A 14,158-nucleotide genomic window follows, 5' to 3' on the forward strand; every position below is an offset into this window, starting at 1 on the left:
GGTAGTCACTGGCTAGTGACTTTGAACATTGTCCCCTCTGCTTTCAGGTCTTCACCTCTTCAGATCCACCCTTGGATCCACCGGAACTCTCCTCGACGACCCGCCTGCAGCATCTTCATCTACAGGCTCCATAGACCAGCGCGACGAAACCCGACACACTTTGAGACATATGCACCCGCTTCCTGTGGGTAAGGTAACCCTGGCACTCCGGTGCTCCTGTGTAGCAATACACCTCTAGTGTGTATGATCCAAGTTGCTAGGTTCTAGGCCATCCGGAAGGTTCCCTTTTCAGTAACTTTGTAACTTTTACGCACTATTGACCTTGCATTGGTGCATGGGTGTGCTTTAAGCGCTGCACCCGAGTCCTGCGGGCCTTTCCCGACTTAGGCACTGCTAGTCCCGATCAGCTCCAGCGATTCCCCAGGCCCTAGGCCTACTTCCTTTTCGATTGGTGGTACTTATACCACTATTTTAGTATATAGTTTAGGTGGCCCCTAGGGCTCATCCATATTGTGCAAATTTTGTATATTTAAACTGTGTTTTGTTTTAACGCATTTGCTTCTGTGCTCATAAAGAGTATAGGGGATATTTGTAGTAAATAAATATATATATATATATTTTCAATATATATCTGTGTGGTGTCCTTTCATTTGGTATTCAAGGGGATTGTGTATGGTAAAACAGCTTGCTTCACATGCCTTTACAGAGTTTAGCCTAAGACTGCTTTGTCCACGCTACTAGGATAGCTGGTCTATAAGGTTGACTTACAACCAATCATCATAAGGGTTGCTTGGCATGGTACAAGGTGATCACTAGAACTAGTGAGCAACATATACCAGGCCAACTTCCCACATTGGTGAGTAGCGGTTGGGATTTGAGCTTGCTGTTGTTTTACCATTACAATCTTTGAGAGTATCATTTGAAAGATCAAACAGGTACCTGCTAGGTACATATAAAACAAGACTAGTATACTTAAGTTCTACTGAACTTAGTTGTTGTAGAGGATAGGGAGTAGCACACCCTGACTACAACTACTAGATAGGTTTAGTAGGTAAACACCAGTGTAGGTAGATTGCAACATATCCACCCACACTAGAGCAATGTCTGGAGCAGAGGGATCCACTGGACCTGCCCCTGTTGAGAGTGACCCTCCAAAGGCACCATCCAAATTTGCTATGTTAAACTTTAAAGAACATAGGCAGCTCTGTACCTTAAGAGGTCTCAAAACTGGTCCAACCCCTACCACAGACCACCTCAGAGAGCTTTTAGACCAGTCTGAAGCTCTAAAGACCTCTAAAGCAGACCCCACAGGGAATGTTGAAGGAGGCTCTCCCACCGAAGATGATAATACTGATGCCCCTGTCCCTGTTGTCCAGATAGATGAGGAAGACCAAGTCACTGGAGATACTCAGCCTGAGGAGGAGGAGGAAGAAGAGGAGGCAGAAGGGGAGAGCAGTGATTCTGATGATGGCAGAAATAGTCAGGTGCTAGCCAGAGGGCTCAGCCAGGCTAACTTAAACCTATTTGGGACTGAGTCAGGTTTAAACCCACTCAGACTCCCAAGTGGACTTAACCAGGAGCAAAGGAGGAGGAGGAATCACTCAGGTGAATCCAATACCTCCCAAGCTTCTAGAGGTTCTCATGGTCACTCCAGAAGGAGAATGACTTCCCCTCAGAGGAGGGATCATGAGGCCAACAAGAGAGAGGCTGAACTTAGGATCCAGAAGCGAGAATTGGAAGCTGCCCTGGCCCAAGAGAAGCTTGCTAGAGCAAGACAGCCTAGAGAGGGTGGATAGGATCCACTGGTGGCAGCACTATCCCTAAGGATAAAGACAGGTCCTATGGCAATAGAAACCTGAGTAAGATTGTGCCCCCCTACAAAGCTGGGGATGACATCCACAAATGGATGACTGCACTTGAGAGAGCCTGCAGAGTACAGCAGATCCCTCAGGAGCAGTGGGCAGCAATCTTGTGGCTTTCCTTTGAAGGTAGAGGCCGAGACAGACTCCTCACAGTTAGTGATGGGGATTCTAAAAACTACCTGGTCCTGAAGAGTGCTCTGATAGATGGGTTAGGCTTACCCACTGAATAGTACAGGTTAATGTTCAGAGATACCCAGAAAACACAAACTCAGGACTGGTCTGAATTTGTTGAATGTGCCACTAAGGCTCTGGAGGGCTGGTTGCTGGGAAGTAAGGTTACAGACTATACAGGATTGTATAATTTGATGATGAGAGAGCAAGTCTTAAATAATTGTCAAAACCAGTTATTAGACCAGCACCTGGTAGACTCTGATCTGACCTCTCCACAAGAATTGGGTAAGAGGGCAGACAAATGGGTCAGAACCAGGATTAGGCCTAAGAACCAGGGTGGTGACCAAAAGAAAGAGACTACCAAGCCTCAAGAGAAAGGTGGGGATAAATCCAAATAGAAGACTTCCCCAGGGCCCCAAAACTCCAATGAGGGGGGTGGGTCCCAGAACACTTCCTCTAACCAGAAGAAACCTTATTGCCATACCTGCAAACAGGTAGGCCATTGGAAAACTGACAGCAGTTGCCCAAAGGCCAACAATAAGGAGAATATACCTCCAGGTAAAGCTCCAACACCTCCTGTCACTATCAGCAGTGGTCCCCCAGGTGGTGGGAGCACCCCCAAGAATTTGGGTGGGTTTACCTTTGGAACACAGGTGGACTCTGGCCTAACCAGGTCCCCAACTGATCTTGTCTATGAAACTGGCATGGGGTTTGCCAATTTTACTGATTGCCCAAACACTTTGAGCAAGTATAGACAAGAACCCCTCATCAATGGTTTGAAAGTTGAGGCCTACAGAGACACAGGGGCTAGTATCACCATGGTGACCGAGAATCTAGTCTCCTCTAGGCAACTTTTACCTGGTGCACCATACCAGGTAACAAACATTGATGGAGTTCAGAAGAATCATCCCACAGCAGTGGTAAATCTCAGCTGGGGAGGAGTCACTGGCCCAAAGAGAGTGGCAGTGTCCCCAAACTTGCCTGTATATTGTCTACTGGGGAATGATTTGGAAATCTCAGCCTGGGCTGAGGTTGAACAAGAAAACCATTCTAGAATGATAAATCTCCATGGAAAGGTTAGTGGGGCTGTGATGGCTACAGCCCCAATCCAAGATGTCCTTCCTGAAAAGGTTGGTAGGGCTGTGCAAGTCTCAGCCCCATCTTTAGCTAACTCCCTTCCTAGACAGAATAGCAGAGCTGTTATGGTAACAGCCCATACCCAAACTGAGTCTCCTCCTGAAAATGTTGGTGGGGCTGTGATGGCAACAGCCCAAACTCAGACTGATTCATGTGTTGTGAAGCCTGAAACAATGGATCACTCCACACAAACAGAGAGCATTGAGAAGGAAGAGAAATCTCCCTCCCACCAGACATTAGGACAGGATCAGCCTCCTCAGGGAACTGATCTTACCCCTGATGAAGGAACTGCCCCCGCGGTGGTTAGGCCTAGCCTGACAGAGCCTCTGATGTCAGTGGACCCTTCTCAGGTGGGACCCAGTCTGGAGCAGGTAACCTGCCCCTCTCTACCTTGCCTTAGTCAGCCCAGGGCTGCAGAGGACAAGAAGGGCAGTGAGACCCAAAGGGCCCCCTGTCAAATAAAGCACCCCCATCAGCAGATCAGGGGCACCGAAGCTAGCAGGCCTAGCCAGGTGAAAACTTTAAAAACTCCCGAGGGATCCCCCTTAAAATTAGTTAGGGACCTTCCACAGATGAATTCTGTTGGGTACAGCCAAACCTGGGACCCAAAGGGCCCAAACCTGAACTGTCCCTCCAGTAAGCCAACCAGAGGGACCCAACTTCCAGCTTTAGGTAGCGAGAGGTTGACCCTGAGAGCACAGTGCAACTCAGTCAAAGAAAGAAAGGCCTACATGGTGGAGAGTGATTGGAGGAAGCTACAGAGGAATCTCACTTCAGTACTCCATCTCAACATCAGCCTTTAACTTTGCCAAGACACACCACAGGTAGAGATTCCCTATGGTGGAGACCCTCAGATACCCTTAGGGTGAGGGATTGCTTAGTGGACCATGAGACAGGGGGTAACCAAGCCAGAGCTGGTACTTCCTTATATGGCCACTTAGGCAATATGGGCTTACCTGGTTAAGGATAGCCTTATCTCCTTTTGTTTGGGGGTGTGTGTAGGAAGGTGGATATCTGACTATGGTTACCCCCACACCTTTTGCCTGGTGTTTAGCTGGTTTTTGACTTAGTTGGCCTGGGATCCTGCTATGCAGGGCCCCAGGCTAATTGCTCTCTCCTTAAAATGGACTCAATGTACCTTAGGTACATACACAATTGGAACTGGTTCACCTTATAGGCCCCTGTAACAGTGTACTCCAGGTACCCAGGGCATAGGTGTAACCAAGGCCTACCAGGGGCTGCAGCAGGTATTGTGCCACCCCTGGCCTGGCCTCCATATTTGACACAACTGGCTGATCAATCAGCTGGGGTAAGTTGGTGTAATCACCTCTTACTTAGATATAGTATACCTATATCTAGCCTATCTGGACACATGTTAACCTATAAGCCACTCCTATGAAAGGCCTCGACAATCCTGGAGGCAGAGTGCTTGGTTACATGGGAGATGGTGCTCTGGCACGAGCTGAGCCCATCTGCTGCTGTCGGGAACAACTCCCTTAGCTGTTCCGGGATATTGCCATACCATATACTCTTAAGTGCATTATAATCCTCGTGGTTACTTGCTAACTTTGGTTTGGCTTTATCAAAACATGTCGAGTAAGGTGTCATACGAATTGGGATACTACCCCCTTGCCAATTCTGGCGACGGGGGTAGCATTCCACCCTTCTAGAGGGACACTACATGTACATAACCTGAACCCCGGTTAAAGTTAAACTCGAGCCTCAGCATCACAAAATGGATGCTGCCACCACAGACACAAGTCTGACCTCCTGCTGCTGTGAGTCCTTCCAGCGAGGGAGGCTTGGACAAAGGGTTTCCTGCCTTGGGAGGTGCGAGCACCAACCCAGACAGCATTTTGTGTATTGGGTAGGACAGGGCTGAATAGAATGAGACATGCCTTGGGCACACAAGGTGTCCCCGTGCATAAGCCAGTCCAAAACCGGTGCTGGGGCTTTCCAGCCCCAGTCCTGGCGCGGAGCTGGATAAAGGAAAAGGTGTGTAACTGCCCCGTTTCCTGGTCCCACCCAGAGGAGGGACCTAGCAGGTGATCCGGCCCCCAGATTTGGAATAAGAGTAGGAGCTGTGTCCCAAGACTTCAGATCATCCTGAACTCGACTTGAAACTAAGAAGAAAACTGGACTTCGACATTCTGCTGCACAGAAGACTGAAGAGCATCTCCCTTGTGGCCAAGGAGTGACCACCCTGTGAATACAGGCACCATCCAGCAACTAGACGTCTGCTTTGCCGCGCCTCCCGCCGGAGCCTGAGCCCAGAGCCTGACAAGACCCAGACTCCTAGACATCTCAGAGCCCGATCCACAGTCCCTGAAAAGAAGAGACCCGTGGAGGCACGAGAGACACGGGACTGGCCATCTTGGAAGATTCACGAGAAGCTGACTGCGCAGCACACGAGGCACCCTCGACGCTGTGCTTTGGGGTTTGAGAAGCCCCACCACCGAGCAGCATCTGCACCGAAGATCAGCCCCCCAGCTTCTCCACGATCTGCGTGGGGCCCTTTTGCATTTTGCCACTCGACGCGCCATCCCGGTTACTGGCCCGTTGGCTAGTGGCCAATTTGGCGACGAAATCTGAAATCTACACTGCTGGTCTGGTTGCTCCAGACTGGCCCTCGCTCCTGTAAAAAGGAGCACCCGCTCTGACCGTGCTGGTCCGAGTGAGAAGCTTGCATCGTTTCCTGCGTGGCTTGCATTAGCCAAGGCCTATTCGCTCCGATCAAGAAGCCGACACCGCCATCAGCTAGAGCCTTTGTGGGACAGCTCGTGACCGACGCCTGGACGTCCTCCACCTCTTCGTGTCCACATGGCTGCAGAGACAATCTTCACCTCTTCGCCTGTTTTCACCTGACATCGCCTGGTTGCATCCTGATTCCACGGTAGTCACTGGCTAGTGACTTTGAACATTGTCCCCTCTGCTTTCAGGTCTTCACCTCTTCAGATCCACCCTTGGATCCACCGGAACTCTCCTCGACGACCCGCCTGCAGCATCTTCATGTACAGGCTCCAGAGACCAGCGCAACGAAACCCAACACACTTTGAGACATATGCACCGCTTCCTGTGGGTGAGGTAACCCTGGCACTCCGGTGCTCCTGTGTAGCAATACACCTCTAGTGTCTATGTTCCAAGTTGCTAGGTTCTAGGTCATCCGGAAGGTTCCCTTTTCAGTAACTTTGTAACTTTTACGCATCATTGACTTTGCATTGGTGCATGTGTGTGCTTTAAGCGATGCACCCGAGTCCCGCGGGCCTTTCCCGACTTAGTCACTGCTAGTCCCGATCAGCTCCAGCGATTCCCCAGGCCCTAGGCCTACTTCCTTTTCGATTGGTGGTACTTATACCACTGTTTTAGTATATGGTTTAGGTGGCCCCTAGGGCTCATCCATATTGTGCAACTTTTGTATATTTAAACTGTGTTTTGTTTTAACGCATTTGCTTCTTTGCTCATAAAGAGTATAGGGGATATTTGTAGTAAATAAATATATATATATATATTTTCAATATATATCTGTGTGGTGTCCTTTCATTTGGTATTCAAGGGGATTGTGTATGGTAAAACAGCTTGCTTCACATGCCTTTACAGAGTTTAGCCTAAGACTGCTTTGTCCACGCTACTATGATAGCTGGTCTATAAGGTTGACTTACAACCAATCATCTTAAGGGTTGCTTGGCATGGTACAAGGTGATCACTAGAACTAGTGAGCATCATATACCAGGCCAACTTCTCACATATGCCATATCTGGTTTTGCCTTTTTCTTCAAATGGGTCTGTATGGGCTTTGCAGACAATGTTCATTTATGAGAATGAGGTATACCCTATGCATTCCATGAGAGACAACCCGAGCAATAGTGCTTTGATAAAGGGAATAGTAGATATGATTAGAGATATCGATGCATACAATGCTATCCCTAAGGATGAAGCACAGGCTTATATTGGTTGGAATGTCACTGGGTATAGTGCTAGTTTGACAGAGAAGGAGAGACGGAAGGGGTCTCCCCCGATTTGGATCGTACCTCATCGAGGCCACTTTTGTTTACGTGGTAATGGTCGAAATCCGAGAGCTCAGTTAGGTGAGAGTGTATGTGCTCAAACCTACGTTTTTGCATCCCAGACTTCTCTTCCATTTGTGCCAGCTAAAGGTACATATTTTGTATATTACGACAGAGCCTATATTTGGTTGCCACCTGACTTTTCAGGCACATGTTATGTGGCGTTTTTGCTTCCCCCTACGTACACGGCTTCCATGGATTATCACAGGACAAGATATGTTCCCAATTCCCAGTGATTAATTTTGGGTTGGGATGTTGCAAACTGAGCTTTTCATCATGTGATTTAGGCCACATGTAGGTGTGAATGACAACTGACTGTGTACTATGATGAAATGTTTCAGCATGTGTCTCCAAGAAGTATACTTCCTAGAATTTTGAAGACACTTTTTTAAATGTTTACTTGATTTTTGTAGGTTGATCTACGTACCAAATATTTTCAAGGTTCAGCTCGTACACAGTCACTTGGTGCCAGAGCGGAGTCTTGGCTCCTGCAGCTCTGGCTCGGCTGTCCCTCCTAATTTATTGACTCACCCACTTCTGCTGACTTTTGAGCACAGCACCATGGACTGTAGGAACAGTACATTCCCTCTACCCCACCGGGAGCCACATACACCTGCCTGAGGTATATCCGGCCCTCAACGTTGACTATCTGCCATCTTTCTCAGAAAAACGTAATAGCCATTTGTAACTCTAATGAGATTATAGTTCAAGGAGTAAGAAATATTGAATTCTGATAGTTTACCCCATTATTTTACTTGGAATGTCCTAAGAATAACAGTCAGGTGGCAACCTTAGAGACTGGCAGCTATATATGTCACTTTCACTCTTTCTGTGTACCGCCGGGAGGTTTCTCTGGCACACTGTAGTAAATGCATAACAAACATTCTCCCCAAAAAGGATTAGGTTGTATTCATGGCAGTTATCACACAGAGTTCATTCTCTTCCATTTCAGGCATGCTGCAGGTTCAAGATATTTTTAGAGGTTGTAATTGCTGAAAAGAGTGTAATTATATATCTCGTTTTATGCACATCATGGCTTAGTTTTACTATTGGGAAAGTGTCACTCTAGGTGTCAAACATTTGGTCGTTGACTGTCACTCATAAGTACACTGAAACCATGGAAATGTCACACATAAGCATTCTTATCCTGAGATCCGGCCAAAATAATGGGCTGCGGCAGGCAGGCACCAATGGCAAGTGGGTGACATCCGGGCAGAGCAAGTAGGAAACTCCAGAGAGGGAAGAAAGCAGGAACTTGGAGACAGAAATAACAGCAGTCATGTTGACAGGGGCAAGCCAGGAAACAATGATGAACAGGTACAAGTTCCTCCTGTTTAAATGTCCTTTCCACTGACCCTGGCTCCGCCACGCTCCAACCAGCCTAAAGCAGAGAATGGGCACCATCCATGTTTTCCTGGGAATTTGGACTAAGTACACCAAATACAAATAAAAACAATAGTGGCCATTCAGTGTCCCTCCTCCCATGCCAGGTCAGGCCTCACCTGTGTGCCCTGGTCTACCAAAACAGCAAACCTGTCCTGTGCAAACTAGAAACCAGACAAACAAACAACAAATGGTGCATTCTTACAGGACTGTGTGAGAAATTGAGTTCTTAGTTGACGCATTTGTGAGCCCTTCTCATGCAACAGTACAAAAGGGGGTGGACAGAGCATCTGAATCAATCAAACACTCACACCCAGTCAAAAGATCTGGGTTTAATCCATCACCGTTCTTTAGCCCACTCTGCCACCCCAGTTCAGACATCGCTATATGCAAATCAGTGTGACCCTGTTTTAACAAGTCATTTATTATGTCATGCGGCCCAGGGAAACGTCAACTTAATTCCATACTAGTAGGGGAAAACAGACTTACTTCCACTCATAATTTCCCATATTTGGGGATAGTCTTTGCTGCGCATGGCTCGTGGACTGGGCATTTGACCCAGTCCACAAGCAAATTCTCAAAGACCATCCATTCAATTTTAAGTATTCCCCGACCTGAGAAATTAGGTGCCATTGAAGCAATTGTAAAGATTTTTAAATTACAATTCATCCCCGTAGCTACCTACGGGGCTGAAGTTTGGGGTGCGGCGAAGAAGGAGTGTATACAGCAGGAAGAAAATCGGTTCTGCAGAAAGCTGCTGGGAGTACCGATTTCTACTTCCAAATATATCTTGCACAAGGAATTAAATGTACATTTCATATCTGATTTTATTAGTGCTCGACCCGTTTTATTTTGGCACTCTGTTTGGAGGAATCAATTAGCGACCCTGACCCAAAAAATTATAACTGATTGCTTAAAATGTGAAAGGGGAATGGAGATCCCCTGGCTCTCGGGGGTCTATAAAAGTCTGTGCAGTATTGAAAAAGCGGTACAAAAGGGGGGTGGTGATGGACGGAGCATCTGAATCAATCAAACACTCAGACCCAGTCAAAAGATCTGGGTTTAATCCATCACCGTTCTTTAGCCCACTCTGCCACCCCAGTTCAAACATGGCTATATGCAAACCAGTCTGACCCTGTGCCTCATGGGAACAGTCCAGCCCGAACTGCCAAGCCATGTCTTCCCTGGACCGGAAACAAGCTTCCGAGGACCGGTTTCTGGCATTCCAGCCGTCTTCAGCCCGGCTTGCTTGAATCCAGTGGCAAAGTGAGCAAGGGACTCACGTCTGAGCATACCCTGCCACACTTATGGTGGCCAAAAGCGGTATAAAAGGGGGTGGTGATGGACAGAGCATCTGAATCAATCAAACACTCACACCCAGTCAAAAGATCTGGGTTTAATCCATCACCGTTCTTTAGCCCACTCTGCCACCCCAGTTCAGACATGGCTATATGCAAATCAGTCTGACCCTGTGCCTCATGGGAACAGTCCAGCCCGAACTGCCAAGCCATGTCTTCCCTGGACCGGAAACAAGCTTCCGAGGACCGGTTTCTGGCATTCCAGCCGTCTTTTGACTGGGTGTGAGTGTTTGATTGGTTCAGATGCTCCGTCCATCACCACCCCCTTTTGTACTTCTCATGCAACAGCCACAATCCTTGTCAGGGTGCACCACAAAAAGTCACTATAAAAACCTGTGCTTAACCCTCTAGTAACATAACACAAAAGCAGTCAGGCTTTAATTAAAGGCAATGTACAAAGTATTTATGCAGCACTTAAACAGCAATAAAGTGAAAGCACAACGCAAGAAAAAATCCACATTCATTTAAATAGAGTACATTTAATACATTATTTGATACCAAAAGAACAAACATCCAATCAGTAGAACCAGAGTTATGATTTTTTAAAGTCTAAAGTGAAAAATAGAGCCTAAAATGTCAAAGCGCCAACTGCGGACATCTAGTTGCACAAGACTGGGGGAAAGTCGAAAATGATTGCCAGCTGTGATGGAGTGCATTTTGGATACATGAAGTGGATTGGGCCCAGTCTCCACTTACCTTAGAAGACATTTCATTAAAAAATGTCTGAGAAGGTAAGGGGCAGGAGGGCAAGGCATCCTGTGGTGTCTGAGGAGGCATTGTTGTCATTCGGAATCGCTGGACGAAGTTGTGGAGAAGATATCTACATTCAGACTTAGTCTCTTTTATAGAACTTAAAAATCTCCACCGGGATGAATCTGCAGGTTATAGCCGACAAAGGCTCCACAAAGCTGGATACCCCTTCTGCGTGTAGCTGCTGAACACGATTTGCTGCTGCAGAGAAGAATGTAGAGTGAGCTACTGCAAAGTCAGACAGACTGGTGATGCACCATGTGTGGATTAGCGAGTAGTCTCATCTCGGGTCTCAGGGCACTTTGTGGGTGAAAATGTTCTAAGTCCCAAGTTTTGGATATGGGCTATCTGGTCACCTGTAACACCACACCCAAGGATCCAGGACTGGAGGGGCACCACTTGAAGGTTCAGGACTCATCCAGACTCGTTCCAGATGTGAGTTCAATATGGTTGCAGCCTTTTCTGTCCCTGAGGCTCTGATCAGGGGGTCGGCCCTTGGAGTCACTTTAGAAGTACTGGGTTCAAACAGAAAAGCAGGTCTAAAGCAGCAGGGCAGTCCTCTGAGGGCACAGAGTAGGGTTCAGGCAGCAGGGAAGTCCTCTGAATGAAACAGCCGGCTATAGGCAGAACAGATTAAGGGTTGACCCAAAGGCACTGGGACCTGGGTAGTCAATGTTACATGTAAGGGGGGTCCCAGTTGAAACAAATCCTTGCGCACAGAAAAAGGAAAAATTTCAGGGAAAAAAAATACAATCTTTACAACTCTATTTTATGAGTGATGTTTTTAATTCACATCTTCAATTGCAGATCAGTTACACATACATTCATCAAAATGATAAACTTATTCTTGATGCCCAAAGAAGGAGGGGCATGGGAAAAGAGAAGTGAGGGGGTTAAAGTAGTGAGGGTGGTGTGGATATAGAAAAGTTTCAAAAGAAATCACTGGTGGTCATTTATACATTTAGAAAATGATACCACAGGGGCGTATTTACATTGCCATTCAAGTATTTCTATACAGATTCTTATTCCGATCCCAGTACATTAAACACAGCCAAAAATTATCTGTTGTCGGTGGGTAGGAAAAACAGGTGGTATGTCGACGTTTCGACCCCAGTATTGTAGGCTGGTTCATGCCCTACTGCGGGGTCTTCATCAGGACAGGTGGGGGCGAGATACTGGGAAAGTGAGGGCGGGCACCTATGATTAAAAAACAAGGTAATCAAATGGGGAATAACACTTCCAATTGCTTAGATGAGCTACTACTGTCGCAAGACATTACCTATATAGCCACAGTGGATTGCGTGGCACCTTCTAGAACGAGTAGTGGGCCCGAAGGCTCCGGATGTCGAAGAGAGCGTCAACCTAGAAGAATTAGGCTATTGTCAGAGAAGTGAACATTGTTCAAATAAGTCCCACAGAACTACGAACCTAATTATTCAAAGTCGTGCTTTAGTTAACAAGCATCAAAAAAATACCCTGCCGAGTTAAAAATGGGGGAATAGAAATCACATACTGGAGGACAGCACAACCATGGCACATCTAGATATACCAAACTACTCAAGCCCAAGTTACTGTCTGGTATATACTGTCTCTGTCATCATCATGTAAAACACTGAGAACATTTTTTAAAAAAAGTCATCATGCACTCTGACACGACACCGCACGTCATTGTCCTCAAACAAAGCAATTACCTGAGGGGACACAATCTGGTGACATCACTTTTTTTTGGCAATGCGTTGGATAATGAATCTCGAGTTCAAATCTGTAAGAATCTATGTGGGAGGAAAAAGGGGGTTCAGTCAAGAAGCCCTTACACATAGCTTTAGTGCATTTCGTTACGACTTTTGTTTCAGGAAGAAAACTCACTGCGAGCGTGGCGGCTTTAATTCCTGCCAAATCCGAGCTCCAATCTACAATAAAATGGAGGGCCGGATGTTTAATGAACTGATCATATTTGCTGTAACAGATCAAAGTCATGAAAAAACTGATAAAAGCCGTAGGTCACTTACCACGGATACATGGTCTGTCTTATCTCACGCGCACCTCGTCAAAAGTAAGTGCGAGCGGGACCTTCGATATTATTTAAAGGGGAGGGACCGGCATCAGCACGTGTACTCGCAGCAGCTAGATGTCTGCTGCTCTACTAGCCAATGACAGTGCACGGCATAGTTCATGGAAAAAAGACTACTGCGTCGTGATATGGGCCGGTAGAAAATAAGCTCTCGTGGTTATTCTGCCTATTTAGAAAGTTGTTGTTTTTGAACATCGAGATTGCTAAACAAAGACATGGCTGACCATTGTGAGACATATAAGACATTTGACTACACTGAAAACAGAACGTTTTGACATTAGATCTCATTGTAGGTAATGGACAAAGGTCCGTGAGACACATTACATCACGCTTATAATGTTCAAATTATTTCTGCACAAGAGGTCATAATTGAGTTTAGCAAATGGATTATCAGATATGAAGTACTCATAGCATATCACCAACAGTTCACAGGAAATATCTCAACAATACAATTAATTATTCCTGATATACACACACTAAAATTCGGAATCGCATTGTCGCGCTGTTCATCTGTGAATGTCCTGTAGGGAGACAAAAGTATCCTCGAAAGAACCTCCAAGTATTTACACCAGACACATTATCATATAATCCCAAAATAAAGTCCCCTCTCCCCTCTGGTCTCCACAAATGCTACAGCGCGGGGATGCCTCCGGGTCACCAGGCGCTCTATAAATCGCTAAATAGATAAATAAATAAATAAATAAATATAAGAAAACCACAATTTATTAACGTAAACAGGCCAATTGGGCATAACTCGTATCTTGTTCATTCAGCCCATGTTGGATCGTGTCCAAACGGGTCATCCATTTACTTTCTCTTACATTCAGGACTGAGCCAATGTTCCCACCCCTCGGGCCCAGGGAAACTTTTTCAAGGACCACCCATTGTAACTCTTCAACTGTGTGGCCAGCCCTTTTATAGTGGTCCACTAGGGGTACCCCTACCACCTCGCATCTAATCCTGCTTTGGTGCTGGAGAATGTGTGCTTTAATCCTTTGCTGTGTTTGTCCTATGTAGGCTAGACCACATGGGCATGTAATAAAATAAATGGCACAGTTGGTGTTGCAATTTGTAAATGTTTTAAGATCTATGTTGGCGGGGTGGGAGGTGGTTGAGGTAAAAGTCATTCCAGTGATGAGATTGGGACGCGGCTTGGTGAAGTAGTGCCTGTTTTCAATGTTATCCAATGCGTTTTAGGGCTCAGTGCCAGGATTGGGATAGTCAGTAGATTTGTGTAGGCTGACTAGGTGTAGGATTGGGTTTGGGGAGCGGAAGGTGAGAGTTTTCTGGCTCAGGGCTGGGGTTGGATAGTTTTCAGAGCTGTGAGCCGGGTTTTAAGGCTCAGGGCATTTGCGAGGTTTC

General features: G+C 46.6%; 1 protein-coding gene across 1 annotated transcript in view; it reads left to right on the plus strand.

Moving 5' to 3' along the window:
- Positions 1 to 14,158, plus strand: part of LOC147692283 (forkhead box protein A4-like) — a 143,584-nt gene that overhangs the window by 71,292 nt on the left and 58,134 nt on the right. The window lies entirely within an intron of this gene.

This window comes from Lissotriton vulgaris, chromosome 9 (genome assembly GCF_964263255.1).
Source record: "Lissotriton vulgaris chromosome 9, aLisVul1.2, whole genome shotgun sequence".
Classification (NCBI taxonomy): Eukaryota; Metazoa; Chordata; class Amphibia; order Caudata; family Salamandridae; genus Lissotriton; species Lissotriton vulgaris.